The following is a 15,698-nucleotide window of genomic DNA, read 5'->3' on the forward strand; positions in this document are numbered from 1 at the left end:
TTTAAGATCTAACTGTAAAGTTAAATCGAAAATTAATACGTTATTAATATTATATATTTATTATTGAAATAAAAAAAGATGTACTGCACAAATCGTTTCCTATAAATTTAATTGTCTGTTTCTAGCTATAGAGCTCAGTGGTTGAGCAAAGAAGTAAACCAACGAATAGAGTAACTAAATCTATCCCTCAAAGAGAGAGGAGGGAGGGAGGTTTGCCCCAAATTGTTATAAATTAATATTAAATGCATATAAGATCTAGTATTCTTATAAAAAATCCCATACAATGTTTATCCTCTCTGGTCTTACCAAGAAATCTTTAATATAACTTATATTACATTCATACAATGACTGGCACATATTATATTTCTCGTAAAAATTGTATTTCATTTATTATAAGCAAAAGCTAAAGTGCCCGAATTACAGAAAATATTTATAAGTATTAAACGAATCACCCATATAACAAGATATAATAACATTATCAGTGATGTTACATAAACTAAATTTTGTTTAGTGGGAATTTTCAAGTCCAACCCTTAAACTAATAGCATAAATCTTTTCAAATCACCATGATCACTCTTATCACGCATCATTAAATGACCTCAATCGACCTTTCCGTTTTAATTTATCGAATAGTACTATAAATTAAGTCAGCTTTTATCAAATAGATCCCCCAGTAGCCACTTATCGGACTAAAAACCGCAGCTCCGACTTTAGCAACAAAGCGAAGTGTCGAAACCACTTTTAATTAAAAAAACTTATCCTGATGCCGAAGCAGAAAAGTACTAGCATCAATTATAACTGGTGTATTCTGGATTATTCTTGAAAAAGTCGTAGGCACGTATTTTCAGCACATAAATACAGTCGTGATGATTTATAATCTCATAACTCGATGGAGCGTGATATGTGATGTGCTTTTTCGTTCCATAAAATATCAGAATAACACCATACGTCATGGTTATGGATAAGAAGCGGATAACACGAACGCTTAGTATTACAAGGATAATGTATTTATGTCGTATGTTTGACAGCCTCGTTGGTCTAGTGGCTAGATATAAGGCCACAGATCCCGAGGTTCAAAGTCCAAGTTATATTATAAGTATACAAATTTATTTGGTTATTCTGGCGAAAAATTCTTAGTAAAATCCGAAGTCTGGAAGTTTGAAGTATTTACACTTCCGTACCTTAGATAACAAGTTTTTTTTTATGTTATAGGTGGCAAACGAGCAGGAAGCTCACCTGATGGAAAGTGACTACCACCGCCCATGGACATCTGCAAAACCGGGGGGCTTGCAGATGCGTTGCCGGTCTTTAAATAAGAAGTATCCTCTTTTCTTGAAGGTTCCCAAGTCATATCGGTTCGGAAAAAACGCCGGCAAAAGCTGGTTCCACAGAGCGGTCATGTGAGGCACAAAATGTCTTAAAAGTCTCGCTGTTGTGGATTTTCGGACATCTAGGTAGTACGGGTGAAACTTAGAATTAAAAACGTACATCCGTTGTTCCCCATCGAATTAAGAGCATGTATGTTTGCGTATACATTATTGTGAACTAAAATATGTGCTTTGTGGTTGGCCAATCTTCCTTTAGATTGTCCACCGTGACTGAATTGGTCAGGACATCATCACCGTATGTTTGGATTACCCGAAAGCAAAAAAAATCGTCTCATACTTTTAGATTTGTATTTTAATCTATTGAAAATTTTTGGTGAAAAATTTCATGTAACTACACATATCGTTTCCAAGGTCGATGCATTAGTGTCGTAAAAAATTTATAGTGTCGTTAATATTTCTTTAAGTACCTACATATATAAAAAAAATGGGAAAAATATCTCCGTAACTATAAAAAAAACTGATAAACATTGCTAAAAGACAGACGTCGGCGCAGCTAAAATTAAACTGCGCTGCGATCTTTGGTTTGCTATCCAATCTGAAAATTATCGTATAACAACGCCATGTACACTTAGCTTTATATTTCAGCGAGGATTATATTTTCATATGAAATAGTTTTCACTATGATAAAAAAAATACTAACAAGCTTGTATTGTTTTAATCCATTATCTTCAACGAATTAAATTTAGAATGCAATTTTATTGTCACTAGCGTTCAACGATTTGCAATATTTTATTTCAATCGATTGCCTGCATGGGTTTATAATTTAGTTGTAAAATTTGACTAACTAACAAGCATATCACCCGTTAGTTATGAAAAACACTTAACAATATAACAAAAATATACTCTATACTCACTGAAATCGTGAAATTAAGTACTTGAATAATCCTCGGAGTTGCTTCATACAAAACTTTATCAAAATCGGTTTAGTGGTTCGTGAAAGCGTAACAGATATAATATACAGAGAGATTTTTGCTTTTGTAATATTAATATGGAAATAACATACTAATGACAACCTTATTGTCTATGTTAATATTATAAATGCGAAAGTAACTCTGTATGTTTGTATGTTTTATGAATTTGTATGAAGCAAGCTTAAACCCCAACGAAGGACACAGGCTACTATTTTATACCGAACATCTGACGACTAACTCCTAAAACGCGAGAAAAACCACGGGCGACAACAAGCATATAATAAAAATGACTTGACATCATTTTTTAGCTGATAAAATGAAAAAGATTTAATTGGAACATAAGTTAGATAATTTGTGATTATTTTAAAAAAGTTTACTTTAAAGGTTTGTGTTAAAACCAGGAACTCATTTTTATCGTTAGTAACGATTTTAAACTGTGAAATAATAATTTAATCGAACATTAATTTGGTACTATCGTACTAATCTGATAATGGAAACAGGAGGTAGATAATGGAACTCTGCAATGGCTAGTAATTACTATTCCGAGATTTTATTCGTTTGATCTGTTTTATCATACTGTTGAGGGGCAAAAATATTAATAAAAAAAACATTCACTTAGCGCAGATTAATAATAAAAATGGCGGCACTTTTGACGTATTAACAAAAATACGCGTCGTTTTGCACTACAGAATATTTTTTTTTTTATGACATTGGTTGGTGGACGAGCATATGGGCCACCTGCTGGAAAGTGGTCACCATCGCCCGTAGACAAAGGCGCTGTAAGGAATAATAACCATTCCTTACATCACCTATGCGCCACCAACCTTGGGAACTAAGATGTTATGTCCCTTGTGCCTGTGATTACACTGGCTCACTCTCCTTCTAACCGGAACACAACAATACAGTGTACTGTTATTTGGCGGTAGAATATCTGATGAGTGGGTGGTACCTACCCAGACGGGCTTGCACAAAGCCCTACCACCAAGTATATTTATATTCGCTTGTTGCTTCGCTTTTGTTTTACAATCTGTGAAAGGCCTCTTATAGGCTTAATAAGTCTTAAGTGTTTAGATAAAAATATTATCGGTTTCTACCGATTCGAACTGTACACTCTGCCTAAAATAATATAAATAAACCTTATCTCGAACCGAAGATTAATCATATAAAATAAAAATATGAACATAAAATTTACTTGTTCTTTTTACGTTAAGGCTACTCAAAAGTTCAGTCACCTCGCATGTGTTTAAATAAAATATTTCGCCCTACGCTCACATGTAGCGTTAAAACTCGGAGCAAATAAACAAGCTTATATAACCTTATTGTAATTAATTACTTGAACATGCAAAATCGTTCTCCATTAATCCTTACTTATATATAAAGAAAAAGTAACGTGACATCTCCAAAATGTCCCACTGCGAATTACTCATTATGTAAAGGTTTGGAGGTCACTTAGAATATAAAATTAGAAATAACTTTTTATTCTTTTGTTAATCTGTAATAAATAAAAAATATTATTTTAAATGTACCTTTGAAAAGCCAATGTAGTTTTAAAGGGGATCAAATGCGCGAGAAGTTTGAGCACCACTGATTTTGTTCGAAATTTAGATCTTTATCGATATATCGATATATCGATATATCGATATCTAGAACAGTCAATAATATCAGTAGATGATAAAAAGTCTTTTCTGACAGATAGATTTGTAGATAATTAAATACAACAATTAAATTAATATTTATCCCGCAATCAACAAATCAATCAATTTACTTGGTGGTAGGGCTTTGTGCAAGCCCGTCTGGGTAGGTACCACCCACTCATCAGATATTCTACCGCCAAATAACAGTAAACTGTATTGTTGTGTTCCGGTTAGAAGGGTGAGTGAGCCAGTGTAATCACAGGCACAAGGGACATAACATCTTAGTTCCCAAGGTTGGTGGCGCATAGGTGATGTAAGGAATGGTTAATATTTCTTACAGCGCCTTTGTCTATGGGCGGTGGTGACCACTTACCATCAGGTGGCCCATATGCTCGTCCGCCAACCAATGCCATAAAAAAAAAATCAAATCAACGAATAATAACTCCAAACTTTTTATCATCCACATAAACCTTTTTTAGTAACACGCCTTATTAATCAGTTTTTTAACATGCAATTTATTAATTGTCAAACTAAAAGTATTTGAGAATTGAATTGAAATTATCTCGTGCTCAGCGGGAAAAGAAAACATCGTGAGGCTTACTTAGAAGATAGTTTACGTAGTGGTCGGGCTTTTTGCAAGCCCGTCTGGTTAAGTACTGCCCACTCATCAGATATTCTACCGCCAACCAACGGTCAGTATTATTGTGTTCTGGTTTGAAAGGTTAGTGAGCCATTGTAACTACAGGCACAAGGGATATAAAATCATAGTTCCCAATGTTGATCTGATTTGATCCGAAGACTGCATTTGCGTTTTAACAAGCAATCGTAGAATAATTTTCATGGTTTCTATCCATTGAATCATCTTCGTTCTTTTATAGGTTGTATCACAATTTATCTATGTATATAAAATACTATTCTTGTGGTAATAAACAAAATGCAGAATCTCTGTTTTCAACTTTTTACAAAGTTTAAGTATAATGTCAGAATATACACCAATTACGAGTACTCGTTCACTTCAATTGACATCTCACTCTGTCCACGTACTATCTAATCATGCATCTCTTTTACTCTCAATAAACGGAGTCACAGCTTTCATTTAGCTAAATCTAGTTAAGGAAGGAAACAAGGCAAGAAAGAGCTTCGCTGTGTCGCCATCTGTCAACGGTCGGCCACCCGATCTTGCAAAATTCGATCCATCTATTTAACATTCAATTTTAAACCTTAAATCAATAGAGTTAAGATCTTCCGAAGTTCATTGCAATGATTGTCTTAGAACAATGTTCTTAGTTTCAATTCGGGTGTTCAGAAATATCCTTTATTATAATGTAATAAGGTTCAAAAGAGATGCATTTACATATTTGTTGTACTCAGTTGGAAGTCACGTACTGTTAGCGATAAAAACGAAGACAAACGGGACCTTTTCTGGAAACAACTTTTGGACTGAGATTCCCAAAATATCATTTTTACATTTACTCAAAAAAAACTTTTATCCTTCGTAACTATAACTCATTTTGTTTTATTGTTGAATCAGATATAACTCAAAACAAAATTATTCGTATTATTTTATCTTGTTTTATTCAATGATTCAAGGGCTAAAAGGCTATAAAAACCACGCCCAGCAGATGTAAAATATAAAAATAAATTGTTTTTCAATAAATAAATAAATATGGAGAAAATAAATGAAAAAATATTGTTCGCTGTTCATAATATTTTTTGCATTAAAATCTATCATTATAAATTCGAAAGTAACTTTATCAGGTTGTTGATCTGTCACGGCGAAACCACTGAAATTTTGCGTATTAAGCAAGTTTTCGCTACAAGAAAGGACATACTACTACTACTACGGCTACTGTTTCTTAGCCTAACAATTGACGATCAAGCAAACAAACGAGCGAAGACGATGTAGTAATAACATATGTATATCAATGAAGTATAAGCAAGAATATATACACCACGCACATACAAGTGGCAGATACGATGTAGGGAGTGGTGCTAAAGGTCTGACATGATGGCATAAGAGAGTAGTATGCCGTTAATCGTCACGATGCACGAGGCATTCTTATCCCTAAGATTTGCCAAAAAATAGTACACATAAAGAAACAAAATTAAACCATACAAAGAACCTTTAAAAATTTACATTATAAGCCTGTAAATTTCCCACTGCTGGGCTTTAGCCCAGGCTTTAGCCTCCTCTCCCTTTGAGGAGAAGGTTTGAAGCATACTCCACCACGCTGCTCCAATGCGGGTTGGTGGAATACACATGTGGCAGAATTTCGTTGAAATTAGACACATGCAGCTTTCCTCATGATGTTTTCCTTCACCGCCGAGCACGAGATGAATTATAAACACAAATTAAGCACATGAAACTCAGTGGTGCTTGCCTGGGCTTGAACCCGAAATCATCGGTTAAGATATACGCGTTCTAACTACTGGGCAATCTTGGCTCATTTACAATTATGGACATAGTTTTGGCGTTATTTCCTTTAGTTGTTATTTTGTGGTATTAACCTGTATAAAACGTAATAGCCCGTGAATGACCCACTTGTGGACTCCCTTGAGATGAGTTTTCGAGTTAATTTCATGTATATTAATTTGCAATATTTTAAATTGTCGTTTAAAGAATGAGATACAGGTACAGTAGAACTACAGGCACAAGGTACCTATATAAAATCTTAGTTCCCGTGGCTTATAGCACATTGGCGATGTACTTACAGCACTAAAGTCTATGGGCTATGACTACTTACCATTGAGTGGCCCATTTCCTCGTCCACCTATATTATATAAAAAGCCAAGTGCGAGTCGGACTCGCGCACGAAGGGTTCCTTACCATTGACGAGGTAAACAACAGTAGGCACACACATTTATTAATATCGAGCGCCTTTGTTGTATGGTAAATCAACACTAAATATTAATTATATCTTATTTTTAGTAACACAGCCTGACACAAGCATCGAAGTCGTAGTAATAGGGTCCCGTTTTACCCTTTGGATACGGAGCCCTAAAAAGACCCAAAATTATGATAAGCACGCTTTCACACCAAAATTACAAACTAACAAAAAACCTTGTCAATCTAGTTTCAAAGTTATCTTATAAAATAAAACTAAACCTAATTACACTGGAGCGTAAAACACACATAAATACAGTTTTACACGTATCACTTGATACATGTTCGAAAATAGAAAAACATTGTATGAGTGTATAATCATACATACAATATTAGCTCTAAAGTATTAAATCATAAAGACTTTTATGTTATGAAAAATTATGCGACACGTGGCTCACCGTAAATAAGGTTTGTGCTACATTTGTTCGCTGTCGTATTTTATATGCTTCTGAACACAGTTTTACGCCTGTAAAATAATGCCTTGTTATAAACGCACGCTTATAATTTTACAAAGAATATTCTATCAAGTGTTATAAATATTTTTACAATTTTCAGTTCAGTAGATGTTCTTCTCAATAAATAACATTTTTTTAATACGCGAAGAAATTCTTCAGAGGGTAACTCCTTACGTCTTACTTATAAAATTATGATCTGATTACATGTTTCACATCGTTATGTAACAAAAATAAATTGAATGTAAATCTGACACGTTCATACCAGCAAGAAAAACATATACAAAAAAAAATCATATTACTTAAATAAGGTATATAGGTATATAATCCTATGCAGTAAATTATAATTTCACTAGTTCATTAATTGTATACATTTTTTTCAATCGTCTAACATTTATTATGAATCCATGATCTAATAATTATATGAGGTATAAAATAATGAAATAATAAATAACAAAATAAAATCTATGCATCCAAAAATAACAACCAATCATTATATAAAACAGAGAATTTATGACAATTAAAATTACACAAATTACAAGCAATTGTCAAAATTTTGACCAATCAGAACGAGTGAATTATTTATGTCACTAATGATTAAAGTCGTTGTAATATTATAAAAGAAGATTGACAATATTCTGACCAATCATAATATCACAAATTTACAACAACCCAGCGAAATATATCCAACAAAGTGAATTTTCCTTTAAATAATCCTCACTATTACTCTTATAGAATAATCTTTAAGTATACGATAGGGGTAGACGGATAGGGTCAATTTGTCAAGAGATCTGATATCAAGGTCCACTATATAACGTCACTGATGTGTTCGTAACTAAATGAGAGATATTTCTTATATTAATTTAATAAGTGTATATCAAGTATTTGTATTTTAATGTACACTCGAATTAAATATATACAGCTTATGTAAAATAATATTATACGGGATGGGCATATGAGCCACCTGATGGTAAGTGGTCGTTTCCTTTAGACATTGGCGCTGTAAGGAATATTAACTATTCCTCACACAGAAAATTTGCCACATATGAAGCTTACATTATATCTGTAGTCTTCACTTATGTCTGTAGTTACACTGGCTGGCTGTTTGGTGGTAGAATATATGATAACTGGGCGGTACCTACCTAGACGGCCTTTGCACAAAGCCCTACCGCCAAATATTTAACAAAGTTTTAAAATTTACAAGATCTTTTCAGTATACTATTGTTTTGTCGTGGGTAATATGGAGAAATCTTAAACTTAGATAGAGGATAACAGTCCTCGATACCATTCGGTATTTTTAGCAAACAATTTTGCAACACTTAAGCCTTTTACTGAATGTTAAACGATATAATAAAATGTTACTTTCATGAAATTCTACCAGTAAATTTAATTAATCTATATTGGTTATATTATATGCCATTAAAGCCCGGCTACTATATCTACAAATGATTTGATTTTCTTGCGAATAATATAAGTGGCTAATTGACATTTACATTCTTTTATCGAAACACTGCATCTTAGGAAACCTTCAGAAATCATAGAACGTCATTGTAAGCTTAAACAACACTGTAGAATTGTTGGCAAAACGAATCGTTACCAAAATATAATAATTATCGGCATTAACGGCATACTAAATGACGCATAAAATTAATTAAATTTACAAGTCTTTAAGGAAATCATCTATGAAAAAATCTCGACAGTCGACTTATTTTATTTTTTACAATTACAATAAATATACTGGTATATATACTACCTCATAGTAAGTCACAGCTTACCGCTTCTCATCAAATTATGAGTGTTATAGAAAGTGTACCTATGTCCTGCGCAATTTGCAAGTCTTTGTTGGAAAAGGCCGAGATGGCCCAGTGGTTAGAGCACGTGCATCGTAACCGTTGATTTCGGGTTCAAGGAATTTTCATGTGCTTAATTTGTATTTATAATTCATCTCGTGCCGGTGAAGGAAAACATCGTGAGGAAACCTGCATATGTCTAATTTCAACGAAATTCTGCCACATGTATATTCCATCAACCCGCATTGGAGCAGCGTGGTGGAATATGCTCCAAAACCTTTTCCTCAAAGGGAGAGGAGGCCTTAGCCAGTGGGAAATTTACAGGCTCTTAATGTAATGTTAATGTAATTTTGGAAAAGTACAGCATGTCTAAAAGTAGTCAGGACGTCACATTGATTAATTAATGTATACTCATAATCACTTGTATAATAAGTGTTTATATTTATTTATAGCGTGTTATATTATTGTCAATATATTCAGTGTTCAACTGAATAAATCGTTCTTATTCGTACTAGCTATGTTACTGAAAATACAGCGTACTCGTCAAGGGCGTATGATTAAATTACTTTGCTTCTAAATTTAATAATTCTTGTAAAACTAGCCGTGTGCCCGATTGGATTTCCCATCTGAAACATCAAGAATCAAACGATTGAATGTTAGATTCATTTTTAATATGAAAGCCCTCGTTTATACCAAAAAGATACAAAGACGAAAGAAATCTAGAAAAGAAGGTAAATAAAACATAAAAATTCTAAATAAAATCCGCTAATAAAAGCAAATACAAATTGAATGTGTAATTTCCAAATTTTTACAAACGTAAAAGACGGTAGCTTTGAATCTATTTTTTTAATTAATGAAATCATGATGTCGTCTAAGGATCAGACGTGGAGCGAATATGCGGTACCGCATAATTCTCCTGTATTCCTTGTAAATTTAGTACTACATTTACAATTCTGATCAAAACTCGCCTGGGTGATGTGGACATTTAACAAAATTGCGAGATACTTTGTAGGGACTTGGACGTGCTTATTTTTATTGTGTCGTTTAAAAAATAGAAATGATAAAGAAAAATGAATAGTATGAATGGAATGGACGCAAATAAATGTATAAATACTCTCATATTTAATTTATAAATACTGACTATACCAACAAGGATACGAAAAAACAAACAAGGTATTTCTACTTTACATAATATTCTTATGTAAGCGTGTCATTGTATGAAGCAAATAACTAACTCAAATTACGTATAAAGTTATTAGTAGTTTTAGGATTGAAACTTGCTTACAAAATAACGAATGCTTTCTGAAATTACACTAATATTAGAAATTCGAAATTAATTATGTCTGTCTGTTACGCTGTCATGGCTATACCTACAACTAAACCTTTTTATACCTAAAATATACGACTGACTTCTCATCTCGAAGTGAAGCCGCGACTAAAGCGTAGATGAGAACTAGGAAGGATTTAAAAATAAAATGCTGGTTAAATGGGGTATGATAGCTAATATGAAAAATAGTCGTTTTTGATGCTAGTTATATGAAAATCAGTATTAAGACTTCTGTTTAGCTTAACACGAATTATAGGTTTTATAAAAACTCATCACCGAAGAGGGTGAAATTTTCTATAGTAATTCTTGATTTTTGTTTCGTGGCTTCTGCTTATGAGTTCAAGATCAATGTTTACAGCCTTATTTAAAACTCATCACCCAAGAGGGTGAAATTGAGGATGAAAAGTTGTAAAGACGTTCATCTCTTTTAATTATTTGAATCATAGAAATCTGGATTTCTGAAAAGTGTTCCCGATAGTATATCCCTTGCCCTAAATCATTACATATTATACAAGTGAACTTTTATATCGATAACCTCCCGCGCGTTAAGTCGTATGACAAAATTTGTGGAGAGTCAGGAGAGTACAGCTTTACAGCTTTTTTACAGCTTTCATCTTTGCATTGCTCAGCCACAAAGTACAGTTTGTGATTAATTTTGGAACAGCACTAATTGTAGGTTAGAGAGGCTTATTCATTGAATTAAAAAAAAAATGTATTTAGTAAAATAGATAAAAAATAAAAACTTTCGACTTTATTCTTGTTATCACAAGGTCTTCACTTTAATATGAAACGACGCATATAATCGTAAGTTATATAATATATAAGTTATTTTTTACAAAATATTAAAATATAAACAGTTTTTAATATTTTTTCTTTTTACATTGTACGACGTCACAACTGAGCTGGTTCACTTGTGCGCGCTCTAACAGATCAACGGAAATCATCGCAGCCGAGTACACGACTACGTGCGCTGGAGTTTAAATATCACAAGACTATTATCGTATTAAAATGTCAGTATTTAGAGAAAACATGATTTTCACGGATGTATAGTATTTATATTATATTACATTTTAGTACCAAAATCTCATTTTGGCCAAAAATCATGTTACGACTTTTTTCGTGGAGAGTGTATGTATGATAGTGTATGTATGCGATATATTTGTAGTTAGAACTAATATTTCCATAAAATCCAAATAAAAGTAAAATATTTAGAAGACATAAAAATCTGTGTTACGTATACCTTGTTATAGACCGGAAAAATGTTTTACGACCGATCAGAGTCCAGTAATGCGTTAAGAGAAATAATGCCATATAATTGAACAAGTCCATACGGGAAAATAGGAGATATTAGGCTTGGGTACGTTCTGTCCGCTCAGTGGCTAATCAAGCCCCGGTGGATAAAGATGTAATCATTCGGAAATACGGTATCGAGTTAGCGGGGCCTTTTGAAAATCTCTTTTATCTATTTTTCATTGGTTATTTGGCTTTTCATCTCTATCATCTTTAGACAATAATTGGTCTTTCATGATGCTCATAATCCTTACGAATATTTTATTGGTAAAATGTGGCAATTTTTGTATAAAATCAGTCGTTTCGAATCAAAACATGCTTTATTAAACAACTAGGCTTTTAGGCGCTTTTGATGTCTGCTTTCGAGTATTTCGGTACTTGGATGTTATTTAGTATATGATTATTTTTATTTTCATAACAATAAGAATGACAGTCGAGACAAATATGAATCAATTAGATCCAGAAAATGTATTTATTTTAGATAATGTACGTTTTACGTCTGCCTTTTGAATAAATAACAATTACTTAATAAGTATTCAAACTCTCCAGATACTTGCAACTTAAGTTTTCTTCGTTACCATAAGTATTTTGGGCTCCAGCAACAGAAGTAGAGCAAATTCTCTAGTGCGCCTCTTTATATTTTTTTGCGACTGTCATTATCCATAAACTTTATTAGAACATAATTATCGCTGTCGAAATCGTCTGACAAATCATCGAATTCTCTAAAATGTTTCCTCCAACTTAATCACGAAATATCCATGTCTAAACCTTCGATTGCAGTCAAGAGCCCAGCTGGTGGTGAATATTCCGAAGTTATTACATAATTAAATAGCCAGTCAAAATCTGAAATTAATAACAGTTTCAATCAAAACAAATTTTAGATAGTTCATAAATTAATTTCATTTCAGGCGTGAAGTAGATGTAATCAACCGATAGTTTTAGCTGGCGCTGAATAAAGTTCTCGCTTAATATCGAATCAGCTGCTGAAGTTGGACGCACTAATAAATAATTTTAACGGTCTCAGGTATATATTATAATTATAAATATCTACATTATGATATAAATATCCTTCGTTCGGTGACATAATACATAACCATTACCAGTGATCCGACTTACCTGATTATAGCATACCTCATTTCCTAAAAGCGGAGAGGCATGCGTGCGCCATATTGTTATTTCTTTTTGTATAAGTCGATGCTTAAAATTATTGCTATTGGTTTTTACACGACTTCGGAAGAAAGGAGTGTAATGTTTTCAGAAAATAATTGAATAGATTTTGATTTATAATACCCAAAATTTTAATACCAACACCATTACTAGTGACATTGCTATAAAATAATTAATGAATGATAGCCGAGATGGCCCAGTGGTTAGAACGTGTGCATCTTAACGACCGATGACTTCGGGTTCAAACCCAGGTAGGCACGACTGAATTGTCATCTGCTAAATTTGTGTTTTAATTCATCTCGTGCTCGGCGGTGAAGGAAAACATCGTGAGGAAACCTGCATGTGTCTAATTTCAACGAAATTCTACCACATGTGTATTCCGCCAACCCGCATTGAAGCAGCGTGGTGGAATATGCTCCAAACCTTCTCCTCAAAGGGAGAGGAGGCCTTTATCCCAGCAGTGGGACATTTACGGGCTGCTAATGCTAATTATCATATTATACGTGGGGTAATTTTTTTTAATACTCATAACACTTTTACTCAGAATATGTGAATCGAAAGAAGACTATTTATATGATTCCACGGTCATTTTATTAGGAAACGCCATATTGTAGGCCATAACATAGGAAATATTATAGTGCAAAAGTGTTCAACGAGTACCTTGACCCGCGCGTGACTTGACAATTTTTTCCTCGTGACAAGATGAGTTATTAGTGATAGATATTGCCGGGCTTCTTCTCCTTCCAAGGGGAATATTTGGAGCTTATTTCAGGGAAGTAAGTTAGTACTTAAGTAGGCGTAACTAATACAAAACTATATAAAAAATTATATGATTAGAAAGATGAAACGTATTGGCAGAACATTGGCCAAAACCCGACTCGGTTTTGGCCAAAGTTGGCCAAAGTTGGCCAAGTTACAGAAAATATATATCACAGAGAGAAACACTAGGGAATAAAATCAAATGTAAATTTAATTTTAATCCGATAAATTAGTTAATTGCGTACGTTTTCATAAATACAAATATCATTCGCATACCTTCAGCGGTCGGCAGTCTACATAACATGGGTTAGTTCACTCAATGGTTATAAATTTACAATATTTGATGTTCCATCAAATAAATGCTAAACACATAAATAAAAGCATAGTAATAGCGATACGGAATTTGGAAAATTGATTTTATTTAACTTTGCCGATCATCAATAAAAAAAAAAATATAATAAAGGTATTGAATATTTGAAAGTATATCTTCTTGATTGATTTTAAGAGTCTGGACTTATATTAATACAACAGTGCTGGTCGATTAATTCTGAATCTGTGGTAAGTGCTCATCACCGCCCATAAACATTGGCGCTGAACAAAATATTAAACTTTTCTCAGATCGACAATGCGTTATGCGCCACCAACCTTGGGAGCTTAGATCTCATATCCCGTGTGTCTGTAGTCACATTCTTGATATCGGAACATAATAATAATAAATATTGCTGTTCGGCGTTAGCTGCTGATTAATGGGTTTTCCCAGATCTCCTAGGATAATCACCCGATGGGTGCACAAAGCCCTACCACAATACAATCTTGAGTTAAGAAGTCCTTACAGGTCTCTAATGAGTAGTTTGACTGGTCCATTCTCGAGAGCTAGTCGACAAGTCAATGTACGCAATGTAAAGGCGCATAGCCTTGCTAAATTTGTATTGGTCGGCAATTAACTGTTGAGTGTTTTCCTCAAAATATGTATGTAATTACCCCTCGTGGAGTGATTTAATAAAAAGCAACCTTCCCCGGAACTCAAACTATCTCCATACCAATATCGATTCAGCGTTTTAAGCGCGACGACGTAACAGACAGAGTTACTTTCGCATTATTAATATTAGTATATAATACAAGACTATATTATACTTCTATTACATAAAAATTGTGATCAAATTTTTGTTAAATTTGAATGAACCAAGAAATCAAGCTCGTTTTATCTCAGTCAAAACATTCATTAGATTTAACTAAATAACAATAAAATCTTGATACAAATGAAACACAAGGAAATTGAAATTGTCGAAATTAAATTAGGCATTTGAAGTAAATTTTTCCGTAGAGCGTTTGTGGGGCATCAAATTAAAATCTTGAATAAATTATTGTGCTTCGCAGAGCGTAATGGAGGCAATGAGGCGGGCCTTCGATGGTATAGCGAGTGATGAGCTATTTTAACACTAAATTTATTCAAATCGACCTCTATTGGTTGGTGTTAGTTGAAGCGTTTGATGTTTGTAGATTTTATCTGATAAAGAACTCTTAATTTTCAATTCGTCTTTCATTTGGTTTTAATTTTGTCTTGTATATTTTAAACAAAAACCCTCAGCGAACAATTTAACAAACCCCAACTTTGAGTATCTTAACTCGTCAACCGTAGAACTACTTCATAAATTTGCGGTTTTTTTTTAATATTATTATATTGATTCCTCTTACAAAATTGTACACAAAATATATTTAAATGTTAAAACAGTTGAACCATAGCGTCTCCTTCATAACAACGATATTTTAAAATTATTATCAAATTAAAAAAAAACTGTAATTAAGTAAATTTTTATAAATACGGATATATTAATGTTGTGTGTATGTGTGTTTATTTTTTTTTACAATAATAGAAGCCAGAATCACTAATATTAATTTATTACATATATATCATAAATTATATTACTAACGAGCTTGTACAAAAAGTTAATTGAGTAAAGGATCTGGAAATCCAATCGAATTACAAATTAATAATTGTAGAAAATATATCAAGCGTTTAGAACTACTGACGTATACATACAAACAATTGTGATGTGGTATAAGTCGTATAAACAGACAAATAAGATTTTGAGTAC

This window comes from Vanessa atalanta, chromosome 14 (genome assembly GCF_905147765.1).
Source record: "Vanessa atalanta chromosome 14, ilVanAtal1.2, whole genome shotgun sequence".
In the NCBI taxonomy this organism is placed as follows: domain Eukaryota; kingdom Metazoa; phylum Arthropoda; class Insecta; order Lepidoptera; family Nymphalidae; genus Vanessa; species Vanessa atalanta.